We start from the raw sequence: 12,188 nt of genomic DNA, 5'->3' as shown, positions 1-12,188 counted from the left end.
AGGAGAAGAACGTAGGCAAGGAGGCATAATGAGTATGAGTTATTTGGGGAGAATTCATGAAAAATTATGCGCCGACACCCGGAACCCAAACAACCGCCACTCCACTGATCTTTTCTGCCGAATTGGTTCAATAAACGGACACGTCGAAGAATTCTTCCATTTAACTTATCTTGTGAATGAATATCGATTGAGGGGTGAAACCAATGATGAGATTATAGAACGATCTCTCGGCGAATGGAGGAGATGGAAAAGATCAAACTTCCGTTATGAAGCTCATTTTAGAATCCTTAGGGCGATGAAAAGATTCAATACGTTTAGGACTCGTCCAACACGTCCAAGGCGGTAATCACAGTACTTTGTAATAGAATTGTGGAAGTTCAATGTAAAATTATGATGATGTCTAGGTGATATTGTTATGAATTTCAAAATATTTATGAAAATCGGAAGTTTTAATTAATTATCTAACCACCGATTATACTCCAACGGCTATTTCGTTCAAAAGAAACTAGTCGTGCCTCGAAAACAACATACAATCAGTTGGTAATACATATTGATAAACCTCCGATTATACTACTCGAATGAAACTGAGAACTCTGTTGACAAAACAACCTATAATCAGTAGTGAGAAACTATCATTAGCTTCTGATTATTCATAATCGGTAGATTTGGTTCAACAATTTCCTACCGACTGTATGGAATAATTGTACGTAATTTCAGTACAGTTCTGCAAAGGTACGCATCAACGGCCATATTTTCAAAACAAAAAAAAAGAGACGTTGGGACTCTCATCTATATAAGGAGGGCAAACTCTTATTATTTATGCACTAACCAACATATATATAGCATCGTGTATTCTACATATAGATTTTCCATCGTCTACTCTTGTGAATTCATTCTATATTTCGACTTACAAGCATGGCAACGTTTGACACAGCTGAAGATTTGGTCATTGTGAAAACATGGTATCATGAAAGAAGACGTGAAGATGTCATAGCAGGAAGGTTAACACCCGAAGTCTTTTGGGAGAGGGTATATAGCCAATTTGTGCTAGAGTATGGAAATCCAAATGAAAGATCACTCCAACAAGTTCATGATCGTTTCCGAGTTTTCCAAAAAGGGGTCACTGATTACATAACGATACAAAAAAGGACATTTAACACCATATGTATTACATAACGATACAAAAAAGGACATTTAACACCCTTAGAAGCAATCTTTCCTTTTCATGTTCCGTAGGAAATTTATGCACACTAAACATTCCATCCTCCTTCCATTTTTCATCAAATAACCTCTTCTCTTCCTCTCTTTGTTCCACGGTTAATTTACTAATGCGCTCGTCCTCTTCCTTCGACATCTTGGTACCTTTCCTTGGTTTTTTAGCTTGGAAATGGAGATGGCAATTGTGTTTTATGTTACATTGAATGTGCCACATACATTGCAAATTTCGGGCTTCAGGAAACACTAACGCTATTTCATGCATTAAGGCTTGATCGTTATCCGTCACAATAACCCTTGGAAAATTATCGCCATTATAAATGGACCTCAACGTCTCCAACATCCAAATGAAACTCACGTTGTTCTCATGATCGAATATATTTTAATACTTCTGGAAAAAAGTATTCCCTGCGTTTATAAGAGAAATTCTGGTACATTCAAGTCTAGAAAATGGAGTCCCATCCATTCTGATCCCCTTGAACCTGTTTCAAGAGGTCCTAGACTTAGTCCTCAGAAGAAGTTTTCAGAAGGATATGTTAAAATTGATATGTCCTATGTTTCTGGACTGAGGAATAACCAGAAAAGGAAGGCCAAACAAAAGCCATAGTCATCTAATGAGCTAAATACTCATACTTGTGTTAATTAATCACAAGGTTGATCTCTCACCCATCAAAAATCCTAGTGGTGTGAGAATTGAATAGGTATATTTTATGGAAAGTAACCTTGATTATCTAGCTATTTTCTTATCGTTCTTAGATAGATAATCAGTCTCTTACTCATGGGTATTTTGGCTTTGCGTTTAAACTCTTTGATAGTTGCTTTTGCCTTCTTCTTTTTATTTCTTCCCCGAGTTTCGTTTATGGGCTTTCAGTTTTACCCATAAGGGCTTGTGTACGGTTTGGGTTTTGACTAACTTCTTTATCTTCAAACCCTAGTTCTCTCAAACCATTTATATACCCTTCCTATTGTATGGTGGCTTTCACTATAGATTTCTTTTCTATGGCTTCTTCTTCATGGGATTTTCCTAAAGACTTTGTTGACAACGGTATATATTTTGAGCTTGATAAAGAGAAAGGAACTCTTGTTGAAGTTGAAGGATCTCTTTCTCAACCTCATGTTTTCCACTCAGATTTTGAGGAAAAGATTCCATCTGAAGTGATTATTGATTCTCAACAACTAGTTGGGACTATTAAGTGTCTTGATGCTATGAGAGCTAAGATTGAAAAGGTTGACGGTTATCTTGATATCTTGAAGAACCATGTTAAAGGGCCTCACAAAAAGGATAGTTCCTCTAAGGTTTCCAACTCTCAGAAGCTCAATAATAACAAGACTTATGAACCTTCAGAATCGTCCAATTGATGTTATTGTGTCTGGTTTGTGTTAAGAGTCTATCTTGTTTAGTTGCCTAGAAAGTCTTCTTTTTGGATTAGTTGGAAGAATAACTAGTGCTATGATAGCAAAAATTGTGACTACACATAACTATTTTTTGTTTCATTCTCTTTTGTTATTTTTTAGGTTTTTGGTATTAAAATTCTAAAAATATTTTGAGGATGATTTTTATTGCAATATTTTATTGGTTTCATATATTGCAATATTGTTTATAGGATATGTATTGTTCACGGCCGTGAACTTGAAGGTCCCATATGTTGTCAAAAGTAAAGTCGTTAATAATCGGTATTCGGACGAATCGACTTTTTACAATTACAAACGTTAAGCCTATGCAATAATGTATTTGATGGAAAATAGGATGTGAACGTTTGTTTTGCAAGGATAAAGTTTATTATGTCACTTTGTGGTGCAAAGATAGAATTCATCCTTGTATATCCACCGTTTTGGTCTTCATCGATCTATCTTATGAAAAACCGTGAAGGCTCCATTATGTGTCTTATGTCGAGTACCTTACAACTAAGTCGATTATGTTGGATTTGTTGGTTATTCCATGAGATACTATATGTTGAGCATATGAAACTAAATTAATCGACTAGTTTGGTTATTTAGTTTTGTACTCCATAAGTCTTCTTTTGTTCTTACTTATGTTGAGTATTGTACGGTTAGGTGTGTCAATCCTTTGATACCTTAATCGTGTTTCCATAAGTTTTCTTGTGTTGAGCCCAAAATAATTAAATTGATTACTTCGGTGATTAGTTTGGTTATTGGTTTCTTTGTATTCCAATTAGATTAATTATAGGTTCGCTTGTAATTAATCTAGTTGAGTTTTCATATATTCCACAAGTTCTCGTGTTGAGTATATGAACGGCTACACTATCATGTTCTATTGGTTTATGTAGTCATTTATTCCGTAAGGTTTTCCTTATGTTGAGTATCCTAATATTCCGTAAGGTTCTCCTTATGTTGAGTATTTGAATGGTTAAGTTGGTTATCTCCGTATGATTAACTTAGTCGTAGCTCGTTGCTCCGTGAGTTTACTTATGTTAAGCACCTTTCAATTAAATTGATCACTTTTGTGGTTTTGATTTAATTGCTTATTCAGTTAAGATATTCATGGGTTTACTTGTGAGTATTTTGGTTGAGTATTGGATATAGAAAATCATTCGCGTGGTTTTTGGTGTCCAAATAAAATCCTTCTTTTCTTTCGAAATTAAGGTCGCTCATGTTGTTCTCTTGGGAATGACATCAAATGGGGGAGAGTTCTTTTGAACTTGTGCTTAATGGTAATATCTTGCGGGGAGTGCGGCTGTGGTATTTTGTAGGGGTTATCTTGTATCTTCAAACTCCTTGATGAATGCTGTTAGTTTCGGCTATAAGATTGCATCTAAATTTAAGATGATGTGTGTCTTTTCTTTTGGTCATGAAATGTCTCTTGTGGAAATTTCATTATGAACCCGTTCTTTTACCTTTGCCAATTTTATTGACAAAAAGGGGGAGAAATATTGTAGTTCACACTACATAATACATATGGTTTTCGGATCATTGTGTAAGGGGGAGTGGTTTCCATGATCGAGATAGAGTATTGACTAAGGGGGAGTGATACATATCACCATAGTATTATTGTTAAAGTCGTGATGCAATTGGACTTTGATGTTTCATAATAATACTATGACACTGTTTAATAATGATTGAGAATCTCGATTTCTCTCATTATTTATGCTATGGATCTTCAATAATGGTGATGCTAAACTTACAACCTTTGAGATCATTGGAGTACTTGGAAGGACGAAGATTTCAAGGAACGTTGAAGATTAGACTATGGAATAGGAGCCACTAAAGTTTATCTTTTTTTTGTATTCCATATGTATTAATAGTTTTGTCACTAAAATTGACAAAGGGGGAGATTGTTAGAGCATAGCTCGGTTAACCTCGCATGCGTTGCTGTATCAAGCATGTTTGTCAATGTTAGTGATAAAAACTATAAAGTCTTGATTTCTAGCCTATTAACAAAGTCTCGGACTAGGATAGGAAAAGTGTAGTTGAGCTCAAGGACTTCATGGCGATTCAACGACAACGACGAAGATCTACACAAGGAACCGTGGAACTTCATCAACAAAAAGGTATGTGAAGACTTGAACTTATCTATCACTCAAAAGTCTATCTATTCTATCTCCTACTTCGTATGAGACAAAAGTCGCATGCTATATAGACTAGATCAAACACATTTGAGATTTCAAGCTGAGTATTCAATGCTTATCTTTTTCTCGAAATTCATGTGTTGGTAAAGCTTTTTGCTTTGATCAGGTTTATCTTCATCTTTCAATCACTAAGTTGAGAATTGCTCTGACGTGAAAACAATCTGTGAATAACGGTTTGGATAGCGCCCTCTAAGAATGTCTCAATGATTGAAATGAGAGTTAGATTACATAACCATGTATTCCTTGATCTGAAGTTCTTTGAACTTTTTTGAGCAAGAGAAATCGGTAGGATTGTGGAATTGGCTTGCCAAGTCCGCGAACTCAGTCCACAGACTCAGTCCGCGAACTGACGGAAGTTCTCGACCGAGAATTTCTGCTGGGATTTCCTAAACTCGTTTGTGTGACCAAGTCCGCGAACTCAGTCCGCAGACCCAGTCCGCGAACTTTTTTTTGTACTTAAGAGGTTATGATCTAAAGATGTGCTCTGAACATAAACATTAAATACTAAGGAATGCTTAATGCAAATCGTGGCTATAGTGTTCATTGAGCCGATTCAATCGAATCGAAATCATCTTGAGTTCAATTGTGTCTTGTGTAGTTACATAAGATCTCATAGCAATTGAATGACTCTCTAACTAGTTTTTTTGAAGCCAAGTGAACTAGTTATGATGAATGAGGAACCAGGTCAATATGAGAAGCTCATATGGTTGCCTTTTGGTTACTGAATTGAACCAACATGAACGTATACGTTTGGGCCGATTTTCATAAACCTGGAAAACGTTTACAAGTGTGTTTCACAAGCTTTGTTTTTCGATCTAACGGTTGAGAAATATTAGCTTGAATCTAAATCAGGTTTCATCTAACGGTGAATAGAGTTTGCTTAATATCTAAGCAAAAACCCTGATTTGAAAGGCTATATAAAGGAGACATCTATCTAGAGCAAAACTTAATCCCCACACACCTTTCTTGTGTGATACTAGTGCGCTCGCTAGAGTTGATCTCCATTAACCCTTGAGTTTCTTCTCTAAATTCGTTAACGACTTAAAGACTTTATTGGGATTGTGAGGCCAGACCGATACTACTTTTATCGTAGTTGTGTGATCTGATCTTACTTTTCTATCGTACGAGTAAAATCGATTGATTGGCTTGAGAACGTTTGAGTTCTCCGATAGGTAAGATAAAGAAGTCACGAACGTTCTTCGTCTCACCGTTCGTGATTCCTCGATATTCTTCTTGTGTATTCAGGAATTGAGTATTGAGATGTGATTCATTTATCTAAGCTGTTCTTCAGGAATATAAGACCGGATTAATCAATTGGTTCCTGTGCTACCTTGATCATATCAAAAAACGAAACAAAACTAGGGTATATCTGTGGGAGACAGATCTATCCTTTGATAAACTATTTTGTGTGATACAGATTTGTTTATTATCAAAGCATGCGATTTTGGGTCGTAGCAACTCTTTGTGGTGGGTGAGATCAGCAAAGGGAATCAAGTGCGTAGTATCCTGCTGGGATCATAGGCGTAGGGGTGCAATTGTACCTTGTATCAATGGGAGACTGATAGGGGTTCAACTATAGTCCATTCCGAAGTTAATTGGTAGTAAGCTAGTGTCTGTAGCGGCTTAATACAGTGTGTATCTAATCTGGACTAGGTCCCGGGGTTTTTCTGCATTTGCGGTTTTCTCGTTAACAAAATTTCTGGTGCCTGTGTTATTTCTTTTCCGCGTTATATTTTATATAATTGAAATAATACAGGTTGTGCGTTGAAGCTTAATCAATTAGAGATCCAATCTTGTGATTGTTGATTTCATTGATTAACACTTGGATATTTGTTTTTTGATACCGTCCAAGTTATCTCTTGTGTTTGATTATAAAAGACTCGCTATTGTTTAGCTTGAGTAAATCAAAACAAGAAGAGAGGTAATCACTCCTTGAGACATTATATTCTAGATTGAGTCTGACTGTCTAGTTGATTCTCTAGTAGAGTGTTTTGGAGATTGTCCATACAGATTTCTAATCGAAATATTGGGTGGTGTTGTTAGACCCCCGCTTTTTCAATAAGTTCTTGGGGAGTGTGTCCGTCTTGATGTCATATAGGTGTGTCCTCTCCATGTGCTCCTAGGTGTGCGTCATTAAGTTTAAGGATAGTCTTGTCCCTTCTTCCTTCATCTCCTAGAGATCCTTCATCATCGGGTTGTGGGGTAAGCGCTGTGATGCGTGCTGCTAACTCGATACGTCGCTTTTCTGTCAACTGAAACTCGATTAGCGCCTGTTGGAGTTCAGTGAGTACTTCGCCATCATTGTTGTCAGTACCTGTGCGCCATCGCTCCCTGCAGTAGCAATCTGTTCCAAGTGTATCATAGTCAGTGTCCTATCTCTGAGATCAGAGGTCAGTGGAGTCGCCAATGTAAATAAAGTATAACTTCCATAGGATCAAACCTCTAAGTTACACTAAAATAGATAGAAAATAACTCTGATCCAGAAAGTAGTACACTGCTCTAGTTTACACAGAAATGGAAAATTATTCAAAATGAATCTAAACTTCTCTCTTGAGGGGGTATTTATAGCTTTCCAAAATTCCTTTGAGTCATCTGATGACGTACAGGTGTACGATGTTGACCTTCCGAATATTTTCGTACGTTGATCATGGTACACGTGTTTCTGCTGACGTCATCTTTCTTTTGGCATCCGTTTAACAGAATCTGGACAGTCTCCGTTGGGACCCACTACTGCTGACGTGTGCTTTCCCTTTTAAACTATCTCTTCCTTCTCGTTTGCTCGTTCTTTCTTTCTTCTTCATATGCATTCTCCATGTCTTCGGTCAGTGCACCTCTAAACGCACTCTTCATGATTCTTACCAGTGCGTCTCCCAAATGCACTCTCCATAGTCCCAGACGCACTCTCCGATTCCAGACTCACTCTCTGCAGCTCTGGAAAGTGTGCTTCATCGACGCACTCTCCAAGTCCTCTTGTCAGTATGTCCTTTCGGCATACTCTCCGCATCCCTGGCCAGTGCGTCTTACCGACACACTCTCCATCATACTCTTCAAATCTTCAGCGTGTTATTTGGTATATGCTCCCAAATTTTGGGGTATCTACATTCCCCTACAGTAAAATTATAGTGGTTCAGAATATTTCTATATAGAGCTTTCTTGCAGGAGAACATTTGCGTTGCTAATAAATAGTACACAAGACAGTATCAAGAGAAATTGGAATATAAATGAATGCAAGTAGTGGCGGAGGAATGTTATCTTTAATGCAGCAGGTATAAATCTAGAGTCTATGACCAGTACCCAGGTAACATATAAGGTTCCGATACAATAATTTGTAAACCTTTTCACCCTCTCTAAACCCAATTTACCTACATATATATTGTTAAAATGATTACACCTCCCTTCTAATGTCTGTAATAGTTGATTTGCTTTGCAGTCATCGACCACAACGACATTTCTGCTATATTTGGGGGATTTGACTAGGTCGTTGCTACAATTATCATCGGCCTCCCAGCTGTGGACATGGTTTTCCCGTCAAAAGTACACCACATACTCTTAGCACCCTTCCATGTTGTTCTATTTTCTATGTTTCACTAACCTGTTGTGTACTGAGTTAGTTAACAAGTTGTTTGTTACCTTATTGTGCATGTTGTTATTGGAACATACAATGGGAGAGGCCCCTATAATTGCGTCATTAGAGAAGATTATAAATATGGAGGTTGACTATCAGATTTTTAGGCATTCCTTTCACTCATATACAAATGTTAATCAAAGATTTAATGTCACCAATAACCATCAACATATGTTCATTCAATATATAGTTCTGACTTCTGATAACATCTGCCGGGAGCTAATGCGTTACTCATGCTTTTATAACATAACAGACAACCAGTTCAGACATGTCAAACATTTCTGAATTCATGAGAAGCTTTAGTGTTTCAATGAGATAAATGAACCTATTGGGTAGGACTCCCATTAGAGTTGCTTATTTTAGATTAATGCAATCATGTAGTAAATGTTGGCTAAACAACTTATTCTTCTAATTCATCGCTGAGTGTTGATTTTTTAGATCTATAAGATGTTTGATATCAGTGGTAATCCCAATTTTTGATTGACTAATTTATTTCTAGAAGTGTTTTGGGATTCTCCTTGGTTACAAGCTGAAGTTTCCATCCAGGTTTGAATAGCTATCATTTTGTTAAATGTTTATTATAACCGTGGTCAAACACTCAAGCCATCAAAATTTAGTTACTGGCAAGAGAATATGACTCAGTAGCATCATATATATTGAACCAGTGATTAAATTTTTTATATCCTATGGTCCCTTGAATGATTTTCATACAGGTAATCCAGCTAGATTTTCCGATAAGAAAAAACGTTGTTAATATATGCATTAAACCGTAACATTATGGTTACAGGATCCCTTCACTAACCCCATGTGCATGATTCCCTTTTTACCAAAAAACTAACTAAAAGAAAATGTGTAGCATTAAGCAGGGTAGTACCAAGATGTGCTCCACGTCCAAGGCTAGAAATCTGCTCTAATACTAGCCGCGACACATCAAGGCTAAAGATCTGATCTCTTAGGTAAAACTCCTCCGCACAAAGTGAAGCACTGCCTGACAGTCGCTAACAAAAACAAAATCCTGTAAAATGCTATGCAAAAACTATAAACAAATTTCGCAATTACCTTCTTAATGCGACAAATTAAATCTATTTTGAATAATAATAAAGAAAAAAGCTTAAACCTACTAGAAGAAACAATTAGAAATACCTTGATGAGAGACCAATTAAGTAAGTAGGGGACATGAAAACAAAAACAATTTGCGTCATAAAAAGTCGTTCTTTGGTTTAAATTATTTTAAAATTGTATTCTCAAACTAATTTTTAATAATTTTTTAAAATATATCCAAACCCTATATATAATGATTTTTGTACAAAATTTAGGTTCATGTAAGATGCATATGTTGGAACCAAATTTTTAATTTTTTTTGAGAATAAGGCGATTTATATTTAAAACCGGCTAACTGACTTGGAAAATCAATGTTGGACCCAAGTATGAAAAAATAATTTATGCACCGATTAGCATCCACTACATTAACAAATTAACATTGGAATGTATCAAGAACAAACCAAAGCCCGCGAATTCTTCTGTATTGGTCGTTTGCGAATAGTGAAAACTACAACCACACCCATTTTTAAGATTTTGGTCACAGTGAAATCCACCGATAAAAAAGTTCAGACACGCATCCAATTTTGGTGAAAAAATTTCTCCCAAACCCATAATTTATAAAATTAGGTTTCGGTTTTTTTTTTTTTCTTCTTCTTCTTCTTCGATTCCTTTTCTTCTTCCTCTCCACTCTACTGTTCCATCTGTTCGATTTGATTTTTCGTTAGATCTGTTCATACCAGCATCTTGTGTTCTTCGTATTCTATTCTTCTGCGTGTCTGCTGTAGTATCCAGTGACTGTGACCAAGTTCAAGAAGAAAGTATGCCGTCAATCAAGCCATGAGTCTTGTGGCTGTTCACCAAGGGATAAGATTTCGTTTCAAGGTGGAGATAGATATGGAACTAGTGGTGACAGTTTGGTGGAGATTCAAGACTGAATCAGTTAAAAGGAAGGGGATTTGATGCTGCTGATTTGGGGAGACGATTAATGGAGTTTTTATAGTTTTCAAGGGCTTGGAAGAGTGGGTTTAATTCAGGCTCGATTTAACAACTAGGAAATGAGCTTAATGAGACATACAACTGTGTAGCTGGAGTTGAGCCATTGTTGTGTTTGAATGTGGCAGTAAATGGTGATGATTGACACTAGTTTACAAGTCTTGTAAGAAATAGGAGAATGGGTTGTGTATGAATTGAAATCTGCAGGAATTAGAGAGCCACGGATGGGGAATTGTTGACGCACAACAGCACCATCAGTTATGCTCATACGGTGTTCGTAGAATTGCCTGAACCAAGCAGAATGGAAGTTTTGATCGAGATGAGTTAGGAGATATGTTAGAAGCTCAGATTGGCAGGATAATGGTTCGAGTGACTGGTGCTTGTTCTCGACAGGATAAGAAGATGAATTGAACAACAAGGAGATTGGTTGAGTGAATGGAAGAGTATCATGGATTCTGACCAAGTCTTGGTTGAAAGGAGAGAAGAAAAAAGTGTTGTTGTTGTCCATTTGTGTTGTTGCGGTCAGGGTGCTGGTGGTATATGCTACTGTCATTTATAGGTCCTTATAATTTTATGGTCCTCTTTTATCCCTTTTGTTTATGGCATCCGTTGGGTCCTACTTTCATTTGTAGATTTGTTCCACCAATACAATGTTCCACAATATTCGTTACGGAACACTATGGTGATAGTCTTAAGTCTGCAATACAGCTTTAAAATTTTATTTTGAATTTTCTTATATATGTTTTATGACCTGGTCTTGGGTTGTCGTTGCTTGGGGATTGAGGTGGAAAGGGAACATGGGGAGGGCACATTTGAAACAGGAGATGCAACTATAAGTGGAAGTGCTTTACAGGAGATGCAACTATAGTTAAACTGTTAGTTCAAGTAGTTCAACTTCAAATCCAATTTCATATCTAACTTTTTTTCCCCTCCATATATATATTTTGCAGTTAACCTTTTCATTTACAATCATCTCTTTTATCTCTAAATTCCCACAAAAAGAAAGAAAAAAAAAGTACACTGATTTTATTTTTTTTTATATTTGCAGATGTATTTGGTCATATTGGTGTTGGTTATTGGTCATAATGGTTGAATAATCTGTTATGCAGCTATGAAAATGGATGCATAACCTGTTATGCATCTACAAAATTTGTTGCATAACTTGTTATGCAGTCCAGAAAACGGTTGCATAGCACGTTATGCATCAACTTTTTCGTCACTATTGAAACCAACAAAAACAAAGACTGCACAACTTGTCATGCACCTACAATAATACTTGCATAACTTTGTTATAGATGCATAACTTTGTTATGCAGATGCATAATTTGTTATGTAGTCGAGAAAGTGGTTGCATAATTCGTTATGCGTCTGCATAATGTGTTATGCATCTTTTTTGGTGGCTGCATAATGGTTATGTAGTCAGTTTTCGAAATTTGTTAGCTTCTTTGGTTAGCTTCTTTGGTTAATGCATTATGCATCGAGAAATTTGTTGCACAATCTTTTATGCATCGAGAAAATAGATGCATAACCTGTTATGCATCCGAAAATATGTTTGCATAATGCATTATGCATCAATTTTTTATGTACGCACTAAAATCAACCAAAACAATTGCTACATAACTTGTTATAGATGCATAACTTTGTTATGCAGATGCATAATTTGTTATGCAGTCGAGAAAGTGGTTGCATAATTCGTTATGCGTCTGCAGAATGTGTTATGCATCTTT

General features: G+C 36.4%; 1 long non-coding RNA gene across 1 annotated transcript; it reads right to left on the bottom strand.

Annotated features, from left to right (window-relative positions):
- Positions 1-7,249: 7,249 nt before the first annotated feature.
- LOC113298372 lies at positions 7,250-10,883 on the bottom strand. Its single transcript, XR_003334182.1, has 2 exons — positions 9,302-10,883; positions 7,250-7,908 (listed from the first exon to the last, which is right to left on the bottom strand). It is a non-coding gene; the product is annotated as an uncharacterized LOC113298372 (long non-coding RNA).
- Positions 10,884-12,188: the final 1,305 nt, after the last annotated feature.

This window comes from Papaver somniferum, chromosome 7, assembly GCF_003573695.1.
Source record: "Papaver somniferum cultivar HN1 chromosome 7, ASM357369v1, whole genome shotgun sequence".
In the NCBI taxonomy this organism is placed as follows: Eukaryota; Viridiplantae; Streptophyta; class Magnoliopsida; order Ranunculales; family Papaveraceae; genus Papaver; species Papaver somniferum.
The sequence above is the reverse complement of the archived record's forward strand: the minus strand, read 5'-3'. Positions and strand labels throughout refer to the sequence as shown.